Below are 22,036 nucleotides of genomic sequence, written 5' to 3'. Positions count from 1 at the left end.
AAACTTCAGGGCCTGAGGGTGATGGGAAATGACCTGTTAGGCCAGAAGTCAGAATTTCCCAAGAAGACTTTTATCATTCCGGTGACCTTGAAGATCCTCGGTCAAACTGTCAAGACTGAGGCCTTTGTGGACAGTGGGGCCGACGGGGTTTTTATGGACCGCCAATTCGCCCTGAAACACTCTGTTCCCTTAGTACCCTTGGCATCGGAAATTGAGATTTGTGGGTTAAACGGGGAACCATTATCCCAAGGTAAAATTACCTCTTGCACTAGCCAGATTTCTTTGTTTATTGGAGCCACATACTCTGAAAAATTGTCCTTTTATGTGACTGTCTGTACTTTTGCCCCATTGGTGTTGGGGTTACCCTGGTTAAGGGCCCACAATCCTCAATTTGACTGGGTCTCTGGGGAGATTCTTAGTTGGGGTACTGATTGTTTCAGGAGTTGCTTGAGCCTTCCAGTCAGGCTCTCGCAGCTAAGTTTGCCAGGATTGCCAGGGTGTTATGCAGATTTTGCGGACGTGTTCTCCAAAAAAGTTGCAGAGGTACTACCTCCCCATCGCCCCTATGACTGTGCCATTGATTTGTTGCCAAATGCTAAGCTTCCCAAGAGCAGGTTGTACTCCCTGTCACGTCCTGAGACTCAGGCTATGGCAGAGTACATTCAGAAGAACTTGGCTAAGGGATTTATCAGACCTTCACAGTCTCCAGTTGGGTCGGGGTTCTTCTTCGTGGGTAAAAAGGACGGTTCGTTGCGACCCTGCATCGACTTCAGGGAATTGAACCGTATCACGATTAAAAACTCATACCCACTGCCTCTCATTTCGGTCTTGTTTGACCAGCTTCGTACTGCCACCATTTTTTCTAAGATTGACCTACGCGGTGCGTACAATCTGATCCGAATAAGAGAGGGGGATGAATGGAAGACTGCCTTTAATACCCACTCAGGGCATTATGAATATTTGGTGATGCCTTTTGGGCTCTGTAATGCCCCGGCAGTCTTCCAGGATTTCATGAATGATGTGCTCAGTGAATATTTGGATAGATTCTTAGTTGTATACTTAGATGACATCCTAATCTTCTCTCATTCCCTGGAGGAACATCGGAAGCATGTACGCTTAGTCCCCCAGAAACTCAGAGACCACCGGCTTGGGGCGAAGCTGGAGAAGTGCGAATTTGAAGTTCAGCAAATCGCATTTCTAGGATATATTATCTCCCCAGAAGGTTTCCAAATGGATGGTTCCAAGGTACAGGCAGTCCTGGATTGGGTGCAGCCCACTAGTTTGAAGGCGCTTCAGCGTTTCCTGGGCTTTGCGAATTTTTATAGACGATTTATCGCTGGATTTTCGTCTATAGTGGCGCCCTTGGTGGCACTCACTAAGAAAGGGGCGGATGTTGCTCACTGGTCTTGTGAGGCTAAAGCGGCTTTTGCCCGTCTCAAAAGGGCATTTGTTTCGGCCAAGGTGCTGCGACACCCAGATCCAGAGCGTCCTTTTGTGGTGGAGGTGGATGCCTCTGAGATGGGTATTGGGGCAGTGCTTTCTCAGATGGGAGTGTCTGATAATCGCCTTCATCCCTGTGCTTACTTTTTCCGTAAATTTTCGCCTGCCGAGATGAATTATGACGTGGGTAACCGGGAATTGTTGGCTATTAAGGATGCACTCGAGGAGTGGAGACACTGGCTTGAGGGGGCTAAGTTTGTGGTCTCAATTCTCACTGACCATAAGAATCTGGCATATTTAGAGTCAGCGAAGCGTCTCAATGCCAGGCAGGCACGATGGGCTTTGTTTTTTGCTCGCTTTAATTTTTTGATAACATATCGCCCTGGGTCAAAAAACATCAAGGCTGATGCGCTCTCGCAGAGTTTTGCTCCAATCCAGGAGACCACCGAGGAGCCGTTGCCCATTGTTTCCCCATCATGTATTAAAGTGGGCATTACCCAGGACCTCTTATCATTAGTCCTTAGAGCACAGGAGCAGGCTCCTCCAGACCTTCCGGTAGGTCTTTTGTTTGTGCCTCCTAGGTTAAGACAGCGAGTGTTCCTGGAATTCCATGCCAAGAAGTCGGTAGGTCACCCGGGTATTGCCAGAACTCGGGAGTTGCTATCTAGGGCGGTGTGGTGGCCCTCGGTGGCTAAGGATGTGGATCAGTGGGTTCGGGCATGTGACATCTGTGCCCGAAAGAAGACTCCTAGAGGGGTTCCTGTTGGCCCATTACATCCACTCTCTATCCCATCTAAGCCATGGACCCACATTTCAATGGATTTTGTGGTGGACTTGCCCAAATCCTCGGGGATGACAGCCATCTGGGTTGTCGTTGACAGGTTTTCGAAGATGGCGCACTTCGTTCCACTGGTTGGGCTGCCATCGGCCAGACGCCTGTCTGAATTATTTATGCTGCATGTTGTGCGTCTCCACGGGTTACCACTTGATGTGGTCTCTGACCGCGGATCCCAGTTTGTGGCCAAATTCTGGAGGGCATTTTGTTCCGATCTCCAGATTTCTGTCAGCTTGTCGTCAGGCTACCATCCGCAGTCTAATGGGCAGACTGAAAGGGTGAACCAGTCCTTGGAGCAGTTCCTCAGGTGTTATGTCTCCAAATGTCAGACTGACTGGGTTGCTCATCTGTCCATGGCGGAGTTTGCCTATAACAACGCGGCTCACTCTGCTACAGGGATCTCTCCCTTCCTTTGTGTGTATGGGCATCATCCTAAGGCCAATTCTTTTGACCCCCTGGACTCCACGCCTGGTGGTTCCTCTGTGGTTTCGGTCCTTAGTGGTATTTGGCGGAAAGTGAAGAAAGCCCTTGTGTCTGTGTCATTAGTGACCAAAAGGGTTTTTGATAAGCGGAAAAGACCCTGCAGCTTCAAATTAGGAGACTTCGTCAGGTTGTCTACCAAGAATTTGAAGTTGAGACAGCCATCTCATAAGTTAGGCCCCCGGTTCATCGGCCCTTATAAGATCACCAGGGTTATCAATCCGGTGGCATTTCAGTTAGATCTGCCCCGTTCTTTGGGTATCAATAAAACATTTCATTGTTCCCTTTTAAAACGGGCGATTAGTAATCCTTCTTCCAGTGGAAGACCTTCCCCTCTGCTGATACGTGGCCAGAGGGAGTTTGTTGTTGAAAGGATTCTTGACTCCAAGGTGGTTCGGGGTCGGCTGTCATTTTTGGTGCACTGGAAGGGGTATGGCCCGGAGGAGCGGTCGTGGGTGCGCAGTTGTGATCTTCATGCCCCCAGACTGATACGCTCTTTCTTCTCGCAGTTCCCCGATAAACCCGGTGGTAGGGGTTCTTTGACCCCTCGTCAGATCGGGGGGGTACTGTTAGGGTCTCCTGCCCTGTGCTGCCATGTCGTCATGGCAACCGGGAGACAAGTGGTAGCGGAGTAACCTGAGCGCAGCTGATACTCCGGTTTGGGTCTTTTGCTGTGCAGTGGTTATAGGCTCTGTGCACGGCAGGGGATCCGGTGCTGGTTTTTGTGCTCACAGTCTGTGAGGTCTGAGTGGGGCGTGGACAGCACCTGCTTTATAAGGCCTCTTTTCAGGTTAAGCAGATGCTGCTGAATCTTTGTTGGTTAGTCAGTTCCTGAAAGTTAACCAGTACTGTGTAGCTTTGTATTTGTTTGTTGCTTACTGCAAATAGGCCTGGGGATTTGGTATTACACTCTGCCAAATCCAGACCTAGCAGTAAGACTGGAGTCAGTCGTTTAGCTTGCTGGGGTTCTGTTACTACTCTGTGAACTTAGCAAGTTTGCGGCTGTATTCTAAGACTTGCCTGTCTAATCCTGTCTCACTGTGCTAGGTGTCAGGGGTCAGTTTAGTGGCAGTAAGCTGAACCTGTGCACTGCAAGTGAGAATTAGGATTGTGGAGACTCTCCTTGTGTCTATCATTCCATCTCTGACCAAGGAGTTTACTGCCACACCCGTTGGTAACCCTTTAGGGTTTTGCTGTTGCCCTTAGCAACAGCATTTCGGGTTCTCTACGTATTAAAACACAACATCTTGCTTTTCCCATCTGAGCATTTCTAATACAAGGGAGATACCCAGTTCCTTAGCCTCTGGGCTTCTCTGTTCACTTTGTGTGTATTTTGTTACCCTATCACCTTCTGTGTACGTTATGTCATATTCCCCAGTCTGTCTGTGAGTCCATTTGTTTTGCATAACAGTTCAAACACCAGTACATTCCTGCAGGCACTGGAGTGCATAACAGTTCTGACACCAGTACTTTCCTGCAGGCACTGGTGTGCATAACAGATGAAGATGACATCTTGCCTCTGTAGAGCCAGTTTGTGCAAGGAGAGATTAAGTGCTTCTTTTTTTGTAGTGACCCAAACAAACCAATCATTTCAATCACAGTCATGTGGCAGACCCTGTCGCTGAAATGATTGGTTTGTTAAAGTGTTCATGTTCTGTTTATACAACATAAGGGTGGGTGGGAGGGCCCAATGACAATTCAATCTTGCACCACTTTTTTTGTTTGCATTATGTGCTGTTTGTAGCCTAGCTTTTAAAAGTGCCATCCTGTCTGCCACTGCAGTGCCACTTCTAGATGGACCAGGTGTTTGTGCCGCAGACTCTTCTCGCTTAGCTTAGTCATCCAGCGACCTTGTTGTACCTCTTTTTTTCTTTGTATTATGTGCTGTTTGGAGCCTAGTTTTTAAAAGTGCCATCCTGTCTGCCACTGCAGTGCCACTCCTAGATGGGCGGGGTGTTTGTGCAGCACACTTGTGTCACTTAGCTTGGTCATCCAGCGACCTCATTGCACCTCTTTTTCTTCTTTGAATGATGTGCTGTTTGGGGCCTAGTTTTTAAAAGTGCCTTCCTGTCTGACACTGCAGTGACACTCCTAGGTGGGCCAGGTGTTTGTGCTGCACACTTGTGTCGCTTAGCAAAGTCATCCAGCTACCTCGTGGAACCTTTTGGCCTAAAAACAATATTGTAAAGTTTGAGGTGTTCAGAATAGACTGGAAATGAGTGGAAATGAACATTATTGAGGTTAATAATACTGTAAGATCAAAAATTACCCCCAAATTCTGTGATTTTAGCTGTTGTGTTTTTTTTCCCAAAAATCATCCAGATCCAAAACCAAAATCCAAAAGGGTGGTTTTGACAAAATCAATACAGATCCAAAACATGAGCAAGGATCCAGATCCAAAACCATAACATAAAACATGAAAAGTGCCTCCCACACATTTCTAATTATTATTATCTTTATTTATATTGCGCCACAAGGGATCTGCAGTGCCCAATTACAGAGTACGTAAATTAAAGATCAAAACAGGACAGTTGAAGACAATGTAGGACTAGTACAGGGTAAATAAACACTGACATGAGTATCAGGGTGGCAGAAAACCACAGGATTAGGTGCCATCAAGGATGGTTTAAGTAAGAGAAGGACAAGCACATGAGGGTTGAGGGCTATGATCATGAGAGCTTACATTCCAAAGGACAAGTATATTGGATAATTTTGACAGAAATAATATTTTCTCAACAAATAACTTTAGAAGTTAGATCTAGAAGCCTTGTCTATCTTTATTGATGATTCTAAATCTTTGATGGCAGAAGTTCTACACTCATTAGACAAAGCTGTTAAGATTTTCCATATAACGCATAAATATGACAATGAATTTATAAGAAGGCCTGATTTCTTTCCATTATACAGCTTAAAGACTCGTATATAGAATGTTTTTACCAGACAACACTCAATGATTTTAGTAAGATTTGCAAAAATGCAAGGAAAAGCATGCTGAGAAATAATCTGTCATATTGAGAAAGCAAGGGTAACATTTCTAGATGATCACAGCATTTTCTTGAAACTGGCATATACTGTACAGTGTGTGGGGGAGGGCTGGAAATTGTTGATACAGATTATTATATCAAAGAAGCAAAAAGACAGCATGATGATGGGACTATTTATAGAACACTGACAAAAGACAAGATCAAAGTACAGTAAAGAAATTATATTGGAGCAGAAATTATTACTAAATGGTGCTTCGCTGAAGGGAACAGTGTTTTCTCTATGATTATCGTCCTCACATTTTACCCATCACCAATCCACCAGGTTGACCAATTTTTTTTGGTGTGGCTTCCCTAACTTGTTGTCTCATGAATCATGTAGACATTTATCTATTAGAAATATTATAATAATTATAATTTAACCAACATACAAGTGTTTTACATGTGATGTTTCTTCATTTTACTCAACCAATCCCCAACGGTAAATGAAACAATAAATTACAGAGTGGGCGCTTAGTCCCGTTTCAAAAACAAAAAAATGGATACTTAACAAATAGATGATAAGTCTGTTTAAAGTCCTTTGTTAGCATCGGAAAAAAAGTTCCTACTTCAGTAATCTTCCACACGTGGTGCCTCTTTTAAAAAATACCTTTATATGGGAGACTCCTCTATGTGCTGTGTGAGTATGGTACGTCTGTACCCTTCATCATATTCAGAGTAAAAGATACTTTTACGTAATTATATTCACTTACTTAAATGTGAGTGTTGTACGTGTCCTTTTCTATACAAAAACTCGATGGTTTCTGTTATGATACTACACAATGGTCTCTTTTTGTTGTTCTTATTTCCCTTTCTGAGGACATTGGGAAAGTGAACACATATTGACAAAAAGAGACTGTTCATCTACATAAAGATAACTTTTTCCCATGCTAATAAAGGACTTTAAAGGACTTATCATCCATTTGTTAAGTATCCATTTGTCTTGTTTTTGAAACAGCACTGAGCATCCACTCTGTAATTTATTCTTTCATATGGTCTATTTGCAGACAGATGCATAGGTCTTTTGGTTGCGCCTTAGGACATTCACCATTGTTTTTGTATGAAATCCCCAATGGTACTACAGTAGTCAAGAAATATCTTGAAGTGGATTCTGTGATGGAAATAAGACAACATGAGTTTATTTTAGACTCTCTCTAGTTTAAATCAATACAACTTTTCAATTAATTCTCTAGACAGGTGGTTCTCAAACTTGGTCCTAAGGATCCCACACAGTTCACATTTTCCAGGTCACCCAGCAAACATGAACTGTGTGGGGTCCTGAGGACCGAGCTTGAAAACCTGTGCCTTTTGACCGAATTAAAATATTTGGCACAACTATGGGTGCCAAACTAACTCCTAATTTACAAAAACAGAAAGAGGGTGCACACTAAATAGTACTTGCAACATTACTTGAAAACAATATTGTAATAGAAATTCAGAGATATTTGTTGCATATATTTGCAAATACATGGTAAGTTGCCCCTCAAGGCTTCTATGAATACACTGCATGATAACAGTGCCCACTTAGGCACTCCTAGCTACATGAACATATGTATGGGGGCCTTTGTGGAGGAACACGTGGAAAGGTGGCAGAGCTAGGGCAGGTGTTTTATGTCAGGGCTAATTCAAGGCTGAAGAAGAGTAACCCACTAAAAATTAATCGTAGCTGACACTAGTCATCCACCACCCTGGTTTCCAGAAAATCCTTGTTATTAGACACAGTGAGTGTAAATCCGGAGACGCTCACTGTGCAAATCCACACTGACCAGATTATTCCTATCTGTTTTGGGGCCTGCTTGGGTCAATATTATTTGTGTTTCATATGTTCATTTGTGCAAAGGATTACAGACACTCCTTGCTCTACCGTATAATTACTAATACTAGAAATTGTTTGCGGTTACAATGCATCGCCAAATAACAACATAAAGAGGAGATACAAATGTGATACATTACATACATGTATACATACATACATAACATGCTTTACTATGGGAATACTGTATAAAATGTAATCTCAGTACGTAGCACCAGACAGACGAAGATGAACAGCTAGTGGGAAGAAGCTTTTAGTGGTTCTGGTTGTTCTGGCAGGAATGTGTTAGGATGTGTTAGGATTCTATCAGGATTCTATCAGGATTTTTAAAACCTGGCTGATGGGCCATGACCTGTTTGCAATGCTCCCATCAGGCAGGCGTTACAGGTCCTGTAACGCCTGCCTGATGGGAGCATTGCAAACAGGTCATGGCCAGGGTGTTGCTTGTCTACAAGAATTTTCCCTGCACGCTTTTTGACTCTGGACAGGTATAGGTCTTGAACAGTGGCGTACAGGGAAAATTCTGTCAAAATAGTAAAGCATGTTATGTATGTATGTATACATGTATGTTATGTATCACGTTTGTATCTCCCCTTTATGTTGTTATTTGGTAATGCATTGTAACCGCAAACAATTCCTACTATACGCGATTATACCTGGCCAATAATGCTGATTCTGATTATGCACATTGTTCCGTTTAAGTCTTTGCTTTTTTTGAGCCTATTACATTTTTTTATTATCATTCTGTATGTTTAATAAATGACCCAATTACCTATAAGCATATATCTGGACAATAATCTATTTTAGTTCTCAGCAAGCACATTTCCAATAACAGGAGTACACTACATATGTTTGTATTTCCCTGTCTATTACACTGTATGTTGAAATTACCATATGCAATCTGAGAAAAAATCAGGAGAGAAGTGTAATGTTTATTTTCCTATTTTCTATGCAATTATTCACAGTTTAGCACAGGGGTTTTATACTCATACGTTCTCACACTTATCATTTTTGGAGTATGTAGGGAATTCCCTTTTATATCTACCCTAGGCTGCTTCACTTTTTGCACCCAGGTTGTTGCACATTTTAATTTTTACATTTTTTGCAAATCCTGAATATGTTTACCAGTATTCCCAAAGCTAGAGCCTCTCTGTTCTAATGGCATGGGATGTAAATCACTGGATGGCAAACACTCCTGAGGAGAGATCCTTCTCCTTCACCCCTGATCCCAGTACTCTCAGATGCTTCTGTCGAAATAACGAATCCTAAGAGGAAGGAAACAGGCTGATAATGATGGCTAAGACAGTTTTTAGCACTGACGGCAGTCATGAGCTATTTGTTCAGCATCTGTGTTAGAGATACAGACACATGGTTCAGAGGAAGAGAAGTAGAGAAGTCAATGGTGCATATTTGCAGTTATGTGCGCACATGTAAAGTTAGTGGAGGTGGAATTTCATGGAAATGGGTGAGATCATACTGCAAAGTTCCACTCCTCAGACCCACACCCAAATTCCTGAAGTAAGTAGGGGTTAATAGAGCAGAAAGATTGGACTAGAATATCTGGTCTGCGGGACCACCAGAGAAGGGGCACCAAACCACCTGACTCCTACGCTCTCCCTTAATACATCACAGGGCATGTGTAGATGTCCGGAGAGCAAGTAATAAAGTCTGAAGGGCATGTAAAGGGCATGTGTGTAGGTCTACTGGTGTTTTGGAAGGACTGAGGGGCATATTGTACTTTCATACTGTGTGTTTGTGTGTGTCTGTGTGTGTGTGTGTGTGTGTGTGTGTTTGTGTGTGTATGTGTGTGTGAAGGGGGTCACAGTATGTCCTTTCTGTTGGTGCCAGGTCTCTACACTCTCTTTTGTATTCATGTCAGGAAGAAGGGGGTTTTAAGAACATGGCGAGGGGAGGCTGCATGTCTCATTTGTACTGTGTACCACTATATTTGATGGCAGCCATGGCAGATATTTTATTTACAAGGAAAGAAAGCCTTGAAGTTGCTTAATCTGCTGGTAGCAGTACATTAATGTGTTTCTATTTCTTAAAGAAAACTTATTATGACATAATTGTTTGCTATAATTGACGATGATTACCAAAGAATTGTCACAATGAATTCAGACTACACAAAGCTCACATTTTACATGTTTAAATTGAAAAAATTCTTCACGTTTCCCTTCTTCATAATATCACTGATTGCAGTACTTTATTGAGGTGGTTGTTTAGGTATGTGTGTATTTAAGAGTCATGTAGTCCAACTCAAGTGCATTCTTAGAGGCTCAGAAAACGGCTCTGTTAGTATTTCAATTGTACAAAAATTACTTATAGTTGGATTGTTGGGTTTAAGGAATCAATAACACCATGTTAAATAATCCTAAATATATTTTACCAATTTAGCACAATAAAGTTACAGTATTATTAGTGTGGTATACATGGTATTTATATTATTTACCATTGCTTCTTAATAATGGGCTGTGGCTAATCACTAACATAACTCAGCCATTCAAAGATTCTTTTTTTTTTCTTTCATGAACAAACCACAATATAAAGATGTGTCCTTTCTTACAGTTGCTTTAGTCATGCCGGGCATCTTGCGCCATGTGTCGTATGGACATTCAGTAAGTGAGGACATATCTGTATATGTGATGGTGATGTTACACTGATTGCTTTTCTAAATTCAGGCGAATGATCTGGATAAACTTCAATTTGTACTGTACAATGCCCCTAAAATTACATCTGACATTAAAAGAGCAGTATTATGTTCCTTCACACTTCATTCAATAAACAGTTTGCCATTTACTTTCTTACTTAGTGAACATTTATGCATGCATAATCCTTGCCCATTAGAGATGCTGTAGTGTGACCTTATTTACACAAAAAGTGTCATCTGCTAGTCATTAGGTGTTAAGTGCATATCTGTGTAACCCCATCAATCGGAATGCCCATAGTATTGTGAGTTACACTTTTTGTTTGCATTTCAGTTTTATATTATTCAAACAAAAAGATGGAGAACATACTTAAGGATAGTAATCCCAATTTACCATTTGAACATTTAAAACTACAATCAATTAACGATGTTTACTCTTGCAAACTAATGAAGCCAAAGGGATAATGATGAGGTGTAGTAAAATCAAAATGGGCTTCCAAGATTTTGTCCTTATGGTTCTCTTTTCCCGTTTAATAAATGAAACTGCAGTTGCTTAGAAATAAATTTCATAAAAATTCAAAAACAAATTCTGCAATTACTTAATCGTCCCCAGTATTATAGTATTCATTTATATGCAAAATCCAAAATAACATGAACAATAGCAATAATACAAAAGTGTGATCTAATAATTATTTATTAAAAAAGTGTAAATATTTACATAAAACAGCAGCAAGTGCCAGTCTTGGATCAGTGCAAAAATTCCAAAGTAATAGAACAAATCTAAAAACGAATTGGGTTTGGAATGCCAGCGGTTGGGATGCTAGCGGTCAGAATACCAAGCACGCCATCCCAATTGTGAGATACCCGACAGGGTGAAGGCAAGTATACTTACCTTCTCCCCATGCCCTCCTAACCCAAACCATCCCTTCCCACAGCCTAAACCTAACCCTTCCCCCACCGCAGCCTAACTCTAATATTCCCCGGTGGTGCCTAAACCTAACCCCGCATTTCTGTAGTCTAAACCTAATCCCGCACCCCCCCACAGCCTAACTCTGATGCTCCTTGGGGGCTCCTAAACCTAACCCTAACCACTCTAGCCTACATCTAACCTCCCTTCCACAGCAGTTTCGCTCTCTGGTGGCCCGACAGTGTCTCAAATGGGATCACAGGTGTTGGGATGCCATTGACTGGATTGTGATCCCATTTGAGATGCCAGTTCCGGCATTCCAGCGTCAGTATTTCATCTGACCGGATCCCTTAAAAACCTGATGAGGAACTGTAGAATGAAAGTCATGTACAAAAAATAACCACACTAATTAAATGCAGATATGTATCGCATGAAACAAGACACTGTTAGTATAAGCATTGTCTTTGTAAATATTGGGCATAAACATGCTCACAAATTCTGGTATTTGCAGGCCAACATTTTGTAAATAAACCCCTTAGTATATAAGACAATTATTTACTGATTTCCCTATAACTTCAAGGGGTTATTAGCATTATGTAGTAGTAATATATTTTTCAGCTGTGCAGTTTGCAAATAAAATAAAGCTATGTTATTTTGACTGAAAATTAAAAATACTTCTGTGCATTTGTACGTTATTCTCTCTAAATATTAAAATCCTGTTTTGGATCAGTAACATTGTGTAATATTGCTTACACTGGGTTGCAGTCATGATTTGGACAGTGGAAACATTTATAATGAAGATATCAGAAATATTGGAAAATGTCGACATTAAACGAATGTTGACATATGAAATGTCAATATTGTCAAAATGTTGACATGTACATTAGGGTTAAGGTTAAAGTTATAGTTAGGTTTAGCATTGGGGTTGTGCCTTAAATTAGGATTACGGTTAGCGATAGAGTGGCAGTAAAAAGTCACTATCAACATTACAACAATGTAGTCATTACATCAGTATTTCGATGCTAAGGGATACATTAAGCAGTGATAAGAGCGGAGGAGTGAGCCAGTGGAGAAGTTGCCCATGGCAACCAATCAGCACTGAAGTAAAATCTATAATTTGCATACTATAAAATGATACAGAGCTGCTGATTGGTTGATGGGGAAAATTCTCTACTGGCTCACTTCTCTGCTCTTATCACTGCTTAGTAAATGTTCCCCTTAATGTCAACATTATGAATATGTTTCATGTTCAATCTCAAAATAACAGTCATATCAACATTGTCGTTTCAATTTAACTGAATGTCATTATTTTGCCTAGTGACATACTGCAGTATAGCAAACCCTTACAAATGCAAATAGTCACAGACTGGCATGGCATGCAGCATGCCGTGATGCAACGTGCATCAAGATGAGCATGGCTACAGCTGTAGATCAATAAATGGAATTTAATCATACTCAACATTATGTTAATAGAGAAACAATCCAGTGAGAGTGACATAACTTATATTGCATTTATACTAGTTTTAGTCATAAAAATAAGATTAATTAAATAATACTTCTTATCTAAATACTGAAATATAAATTAATCCCATACAGAGATCTACCCATTTCAGAGCATGTGACCTCCTTCTTCAGTGCAGTGCAGCGCTTTCCAGCACAAGTACTGTACTTAGTTAAATGTGAATTGTTTGGGAGTTTATCTGCTTTTTATATAAGAGAGCAGAGCAGAGCAGTGGACTCCTTCCCATGGCTCCTGGCCCAAAGTCTCATGATGACTAACCATGATGATACTTAGCCTAAAAACTACCGGGGAAAATTACCTAAACAATGGTGAAATCTGCATTGCGTGGTTTCGGAGTTTATTGCAATCAAACAAAAATAAGTTCTCATTTATATGATGTATAGAAGAAGATGTATATATCTTGTAACAGGTCTGACCCTTTTGCTGTATTAAGGAGCAGGATTCTTTACCCTATCTGTCCTCTTTCCTAGGGAGTGAGACGTGTTCTGAGCATCAGAACATGGCAAAGCACATTCCCTGCCTCTTAGCTTTGCCATACTTGGCGAAGCGGTCCCTTTACCTGGAAAAGCAGTCCCTTTTCCTAACTCCTCCTCTCTTAGCTTCACCAACTTTGTTGACACTCATACTATATTTCTGACACAGTTTTGATTTTCCTGTTACCTTTCACTGTGTTCTATTGAGGTGGGGCTTGAGGACAGAAGGGTATGCATAACCCACAACAAAACCATTGCAACAGAAGCCTTTGCTGAGGAAGCGATTTCTTCACCCACAAGTTGAACCAGTTGATAGACAAAATAGCACAATTTACCATCTACCCAACTGTCAAACTCAACAACTAACTGCTCCTGTGGCCTCTATTACCTCATAAGGTCCTTGCCCATATGCACAAATTTGCCCTCTTGGGTTAGTACCTGCACAAGCACCTTATTTCCTTAACTCAGAGTGTGTGTAGTGGCTTGGGTATCATAATCCCTCTTTTGCCACTCCTGTGCTTCCTATGAAGGCTTTTTCACTACTGGACCTGGGATTATAGGAAGAGGTATCTGGGAACCCCGGTAATTGGGTTTAGGAGCAGTCAGTTGGCAGACTGTGTAGGCTTGGCAGTCTTTCTTGACCACCATGCGATTTCCTGACCAATAAACTTTTGGAGCAACCATTTGAGAGTTTTCTCCTCTCAGGGGAAAGTCTTGACCCAGTGTAAGGGTATATGTCAGGTTTGGAGCTATTGCTGCCACTACTTGCACCATTTGTCCCCTCACCATAACAAGAAGACAGACTCAATCATACCCCTCAATGTCTCCATGGGCACATAAGACCTTTACTGGTGATAGACTGACTGTCAGGTCTTCCAAAACGATAGTGTCGGACAGCAAGGTGATTTTACTTCCTGAGTCCATCACCACCCACACCACCTGTTGCCATGTCAAAACTAACACCTGGAACAGCAGTAGATGAATGAGGTCACAGTTACACAAACAGGGCAAATGTGGCCTCAATGCTCCACTGAACAATCCATCAGTTTCTGCCACTGTATATGCCCAACCCGCTAGGTCTGATTGTGAGGAAACCTCGCCTAAAACATGCCTGGAAAATTACCTACACAATGGGGCAATCGGCTCAGTGGTTTTAGAGTTTATCGCAATCAGATAATCAAACAAATGTTCTTATTTATAAGATTTATAGAAAGTCACAAATGACATGCAGTTGTATGTTAACTAAGCATGGTCTATTGCTGATGGAAAGAATTAAATTGGGCATGAGGTTTAGCGAGCATAAAAACCCTTTAGATCTTGCACCCAATCATGGATTATTTTTTAGGATTTTTAGGATCTAAAAAAACTAAATTAAACTGTCTGGGATTACATGAAGAGACAGGATTTGAGCAAGACTACATCCACAGAAAATCTGTGGTTAGTTCTCCAAGATGTTTGGAACAACCTCCCTACTTAGTTCCTTCAAAACCTGTGTGCAAGTGTACCTAGAAGAATTGATGCTGTTATGTTGTTCCAAAATATTGATTTGATTTAGATTTATCTTCCGTTCATGCACTTTGAAGTTTTTTAATTGATCAAAATAAAATATTAACACTAATATTTTTTAAAGCATTCTTACTTTGCAGCATTTTTTCCGCACCTGTCTAAACCTTTTGCTCAATACTGTATGTTACAACATGTTTATTTTGAGTAAAGTCAGTACACACCCCCTGAAGGGATATTTATCTGTAACTATTGCAGATTAATGCAGATATTAGTATCTTTAAGTTATGTTTGAACTCTGTCTCTGTTGTCTCTTCAATTACTGATACAATTCAGCCCTAAACTTGCAAGGTTCCTTGAGAAACTTGATCTCTCTACACACTTTTAAAATCTTCTTGAAATCATGATTGCATGCCAGTGCAGCCTCTAACTTCTTGCCTATGGATGCCCCAACTGGTCCAGGAGCTACTTTGTTCATCACTTCCGGCATGACCTGAAGTGCTTCTGTCATTGGGAGAGTTACTTCTTCCAGCTACTTGATCGCACATTCTAGGTGGGAAATACTGATAGATTCACATTCATCTAGTGCATCAATGACCTCCATGATACTCTCATAGTTTTCTGCATAATACATTGCTGCTGAGAGCCAGGTCCCCATTGGGTCACCACAGGTTGTGTAGGGACAGGTATTGATGGCAGTTTCTCCCTGAATATAACAGCTTGACTTTGTGCTTTCAGAAAAATCTCCTTCACTGAAGAAATAATCTTGTTGACTGCAGAATGCTGCTCCTGAAGTGTTTCAGCTACCCGATGGATCCCATGGGCTAGACAGTGACATGGAGCATGCAATCAGAGCCGGCCTTAGTCAATTTAATGCCCTAGGCAAGATTTTGGTGCCCCCTAGCACTGCTGCTAGTTCTGCATCTGACCTAGGACCCTTCAGGCAGTGGGGCCCACCGAGGGTATACCCTGTGCCCCTGTGGACCAGTCCAACCCTGCACAATATAACACAGTAATGCACCTTACACATATGCCCCACATTAGTAATGCCCATAATACACAAAAATGCCACAAAATAATGCACCATACACATACTGTATGTCCTACATTAGTAATGATAGTAGCTTTTAAAAAAGCTACTAGCATGTAGAGAGACTGTGTCTGTATAGAGACAGTGTCTCCACAAAGGCCTATGGGTGGAGGAGCTGTTGCTGCTGGTCATATGCAGAAGCCATCCTCTTGCATCCATATTTGATGCCCCTCCCCCCGCTGCCCTCACTGACTGTTCGTGTCCCGTCAGCTCCTGCTGCTGAGAGCTACGTTTGTGTTAGCCAGCCCAAAGCATAACCTCCACCCAGGGGCAGATCTAAAAGAAAATGACAGAGTGGGCACAATGTTAGGGGGAAGAAGAAGTGGTCAGCTCATGCTTCACAGCATGCAACACTTGGCATTCATGGGGTGGGTGGCTGCATGCAAGGGATGTGGCCTCACAGGGAATGCCATCCTTTGCAAGTCTCACCACTTATTTTTGTTTTTTGGACACAAATACATTTGCCTAAATACTTGCTGGTTGGACACAGATTGCAACAATGTCCAGATACTGCCATACTTGCTGGTTACACAAAAAGACCAGTAACAAACATATAGCAACTGTCCACTCTCTTCACTGTTCAGTGTGTTTTCTGGTGTCTGTTACCCCCTGCAACCACATGCCCTTTATTTTATACTGTGGGAGGAATATGCTCTACTCTTCAGTCTGACACATCCAAAAGCCGCGCTATACTGACGTTTCATATAGAAATAGCGTAATGCAACTAACTGACCACAATACAGTGCTGGGTGGCAAGGGAATTCTACGGCATGGAATGATTGAGAAATATAGTGTTGGGAGAACACTGCCCATGTTTCGTCCCTGCATGACACCTGGGGTTTACGCAGGTATAAGGGACACACACGGGATGACAGGGTCTCCCTCAACCATGTGCACACTTTAAGCAAAAGCAGTATAGGTGATGTCAGAATTATCTTAACAGTCTGCAAAATACACATGTGGTATCATATGGAGTCATCCAGTAATAAACTTTCATTGTCAGTGAATATGTCACAGTGAGATCCAGGAATTGCAGTCTCCGGGCATGAGCATTTTCTGTCTCTCATAAGTCATTCAGGCTGACAGTTAAGATACAGTCTGCAATCTACATGCCAAGTCTACTCAACAGTGTGTACAAATGTAAGCAGCAGTTTTGATAAAGTAGAAATAGTTTGCAGACTGTCCCTTAATACCTCCCAGAATGAGATAATGCATACATGCTTTAATGCCCCTAGGCATTTCAAGTATGCCCTGGGCAATTGCATTTATTGCCTATAGCTAAGACTGTCTCTGCATGTGATGGTGGAAAGCCTTTGAAAACACTAACCTGCTTTCACTGTATCTTGCCACAGCACCTGTAAGGCATTTCTTACTGCAATGTATACACTGGAGTGGTTGGTTTGCAGGAGCTCCCTACAAAGGATGACATGGGGTATAGTCGGTTCCTCACATGTGAGCTTACCCACAATGACAGCAGCAATGTATCTGTCACAGGCATCCATTGTTTCATCGACACTTAACCAAATGAAGTGGTCAGCGATGTCTGCCTATATCTCTTCATTGTACTTCTCACACAGCTAAGGTAAATATTTTTTTCTTAAAGTGGACTCATCTGGTACTTTTTTACTTGCAAAGCTCTTGTAAAAAGGTTTCAAGATTGGGTTCTTTGCTGTACCAACATGTATATTGGTAGCAGAAAAAGTTTCACATACATGCAGGTTAAACATATCTTTGGGTTCAGAACCCAACTTCAAACTTAAGAAGTTTTGCTTCGCTTTAGATGCATTCAGAGCTGGATTAAGGGGGGGAGGGGCAGGAGGTAAATTACCCTGGGCCCCCCTATCCCAGGAGTCCTCCGTCCCTGCCGTCCACTGTAGAGTTTTTTTTTTGAGTTTCTTTTAAAAGGGGCGTGGTCAAAATGCAGTGATTAGGCTACACCCCCAAATTTGCCTGGATCCATTGCTCTCTCTGGAATCTTGCCTGCCTGCTCCTTGCCTGTCTGGAACCTAGCCTGCCTACATCTTGATTAGACCTACAGTAGTTGGAGGAGGTAATTACACATCGGCACTCAGAGACTTTTTCAAAGTGAAAATGTATTAAAGCACTATATATACAGCCAGTGTCAGCTTTATCTATGATGCTTTAATACACTTGCACTTCGAAAAAGTCTTTGAGTGCCACCGCCAGTTTTCTGTATCCTGCCTGTTTCCTGTATCCAGAGTGCATATAAATAAATAAAAATAAAATAAATAAATAAATATATATATATATATATCCATGGGAGTTCCCTTTTATTTAGTATCCCTAGCCTCCCAGAGCTTTAATCCAGCTCTGAATGCATTCCTATCAGCATTTGCCAAATGAGTTGCTAACTGCTGATATTGTAGCACATGGCAGCATTTTTGTGCAGGCACCTACAGTATGAAGGAAATAAAAATAGAAAAATCACCACCTGAAAATAATATTTTATTATGTGGTTTGCCATTCAAGAGTCTGGAGGATTTACTTTAAGTTATATGCAACTAGCATTTATTAATAGCCGTGTAAGGATAAATTACATAAAATGCTTGTATACATCTGTTGAAAAGTTTTTGTCAGATCCAATCCACCGGTGCAGTCAGGGCAGTAGAGAGCCTGGCTGTGCCCGGGTACTTTTCAGGGGGCATGGCCTGATCACAGGAGGCGTGATCATGCACCCTTAGAAAAAAATACAGAAAAAGTTGTATTTTAAGTGCCTCACTGGCCACATTGCTGAGGACAAGAGCTATAATTGCTGCTGCCAGGTAAGGGGGATAGGGGACCTAGGCCCCACTGGGCCCCTCCTTACGACCTGGGCCTAGATAATTGGCACCACAACCCCCCTCCCCCATCAGCACCACTAGCTGCAGCACTTTTTGAGGATTTACATTTAGGCATGATCCCTTCTGTACACAGATACTGGAATATTCCTAAATGAACAGGAAGTAAGCAACAAGCAAGCATACAAGCACAGTACAGTCTGACCACTCACATATACATACTGTATGTAACAACACCACCATGGTGGTTCAATGCACCCAAATCAGAAATCAAATCACACAGAGTGATGCTGGAACTGCTTGCCTTCTGTTTCCACACATTTCCACTGTAAATTTATATAGTTTCAATTTACTGTAAGCAACAGAATTAGGACTTTTTAGTTTCTAACAGTTGAAATAGGTAATTTTAGGTACTAAAATCCAGAATAGGTCACTTTAGGTCCTGTAGAAATTAACTATGTTACTCCCTTGTACATAAAACATAAAAGAAAACTGACATTTTGAGTGAAATGGGAAAGGATTAGATTAGATTAGAACTAAAGAAACCTGCGCTTAGTCATGACCACATAGTTTTCAGAAGTGATAAGGTTTAGAAAGTAACTATATTATATAATATGCACTGCTCAAAAAAATAAAGGGAACACTTAAACAACACATTGTAACTCCAAGTCAATCACACTTCTGTGAAATCAAACTGTCCACTTAGGAAGCAACACTGATTGACAATCAATTTCACATGCTGTTGTGCAAATGGAATAGACAACAGGTGGAAATTATAGGCAATTAGCAAGACACCCCCAATAAAAGAGTTGTTCTGCAGGTGGTGACCACAGACCACTTCTCAGCTCCTATGCTTTCTGGCTGATGTTTTGGTCACTTTTGAAATCTGGCGGTGCTTTCACTCTAGTGGTAGCATGAGACAGAGTCTACAACCCAAACAAGTGGCTCAGGTAATGCAGCTCATCCAGGATGGCACATCAATGCAAGCTGTGGCAAGAAGGTTTGCTGTGTCTGTCAGCGTAGTGTCCAGAGCATGGAGGCGCTACCAGGAGACAGGACAGTACATCAGGAGACGTGGAGGAGGCCGTAGAAGGGCAACAACCCAGCAGCAGGACCGCTACCTCCGCCTTTGTTCAAGGAGGAACAGGAGGAGCACTGCCAGAGCCCTGCAAAATGACCTCCAGCAAGCCACAAATGTGCATGTGTCTACTCAAACGATCAGAAACAGACTCCATGAGGGTGGTATGAGGGCCCGACGTCCATGGGTGGGGGTTGTGCTTACAGCCCAACACCGTGCAGGACGTTTGGCATTTGCCAGAGATACCAAGATTGGAAAATTCGCCACTGGCGTCCTGTGCTCTTCACAGATGAAAGCAGGTTCTCACTGAGCACATGTGACAAATGTGACAGAGTCTGGAGACGCCAAGGAGAACGTTCTGCTGCATGCAACATACTCCAGCATGACCGGTTTGGCAGTGGGTCAGTAATGGTGTGGGGTGGCATTTCTTTGGGGGGCCCCACAGCCATCCATTTGCTTGCCAGAGGTAGCTTGACTGCCATTAGGTACCGAGATGAGATACTCAGACTTCTTGTGAGACCATATGCTGGTGCGGTTGGCACTGGCTTCCTCCTCATGCAAGACAATCCTAGACCTCGTGTGGCAGTTCCTGCAAGACGAAGGCATTGATGCTATGGACTGGCCCACCCATTCCTCAGACCTGGATCTAATTGAGCACATCTGGGACATCATGTCTCGCTCCATCCACCAACACCACGTTGCACCACAGACTGTCCAGGAGTTGGCGGTTGGTTTAGTCCAGGTCTGGGAGAAGATCCCTCAGGAGACCATCCACAACCTCATCAGGAGCATGCCCAGGCATTGTAGGGAGGTCATACAGGCACGTGGAGGCCACACACACTACTGAGCCTCATTTTGACTTGTTTTAAGGACATTACATCAAAGTTGGATCAACCTGTAGTGTGTTTTTCCACTTTAATATAGAGTGTGACTCCAAATCCAGACCTCCATAGGTTAATAAATTTGATTTACATTGATCATTTTTGTGTGATTTTGTTGTCAGCACATTCAACTATGTAAAGAACAAAGTATTTAATAATAATATTTAATTCATTCAGATCTAGGATGTGTTATTTTAGTGTTCCCTTTATTTTTTGAGCAGTGTATAATACATATCTAGGACAAATCAGCTAATATTATTACAAAACATTTTTTTGAACGTCTTGACATGTATCTTGTGTTGCTTCAGCTTTGCCCACAAGATGTCATACAAACACTATGAAATAAGAGTACTGTGTAGAGAAATGTCTGTATTAGTTATCCATATAAAGTAAGTGCTTATTCTTAAAGTATTCAAGATTATAATACTGGAAAATAATTTAATTAGAAAATATGAAACCCTTAAGAGAAGATATCAGATTTGTGACATCAGTGAAAACCCTAAACCACTCCTTATCCATGCAATAATTAATTAAAACAAAACTCAGGTTTATGGCATTTAAATACTAAATATTTTATTGTTAATATGAACTACTGTATCAATGCAAAAATATACAGTATAATGTTGTTAAATCTCTGTTCCACTAGGTTAAACTGCATTATGATTCCCTGCCACCAGGGGTCACCAGGTCTGTTCTGCCTGGTCTGTTCTGTGGTCAGGTGGTTACTATCATATAACCAAAAAAGGGAATGGTCCTCAAGCGCTGTAAATAATCTACGGAGATTTCTTCTTATCTCTCCACTTTGGTCACCGGAAGTTCTCTATTTCTCCACATATTTCAACGAGTAGTATTAAACCACAGTATCAACAATCGGGGATATTAAAAATATTTTTTTATATATCAACCCCCTTAGACTCCAAAAATGCCCAAGGGGGGAAATTAGCTGTAGACAAACCAATTAGAGTGATAGGTTATCAAACCTGGGGACTCCACTCCAGCACCAAAGCATTTTGGAACAATTTCCTCCCTCAGGATGTATGGAAGAACAAACCATGTCAACCATCTGATTGGGTAACATGACCTGTCCCCCCAATCAGATTCTTAATTCTTCAAATACAAGGTTTCCATGAACAAATATATTATACTATCTATCCAGCCTTGTTTCTACAAATACTGTCAACATGCTGCTTAAGAAAAACAATATATATATATATATATATATATATATATATATAGTTCTGGATGGAACGGCACTCAGAGGCTTTTCTGAGTGCCGTTCCATCCAGAACTGTATACTAGCGGTGCACACCGTTTTTGGACCAGGACACCGGGGTAATAGAACTATTTATTGAGTGCCGGACCCAATCGACTTATATATATATATATATATATATATATATATATATGTAAAAGCAAGGATTAATACTGCGCCACGTGTGATAAAACAGATATGGTGTGTACAAATGGCAATACTGTGTGACACTCCCCTGTGCTGCTAGTGGGGCCTCAGTTGGGTCCCTCAATATATACAGGGGTGGTAATTCCCTGA

Source organism: Pseudophryne corroboree, chromosome 6, assembly GCF_028390025.1.
Source record: "Pseudophryne corroboree isolate aPseCor3 chromosome 6, aPseCor3.hap2, whole genome shotgun sequence".
In the NCBI taxonomy this organism is placed as follows: Eukaryota; Metazoa; Chordata; class Amphibia; order Anura; family Myobatrachidae; genus Pseudophryne; species Pseudophryne corroboree.
Note: the sequence above shows the minus strand (reverse complement) of the source record.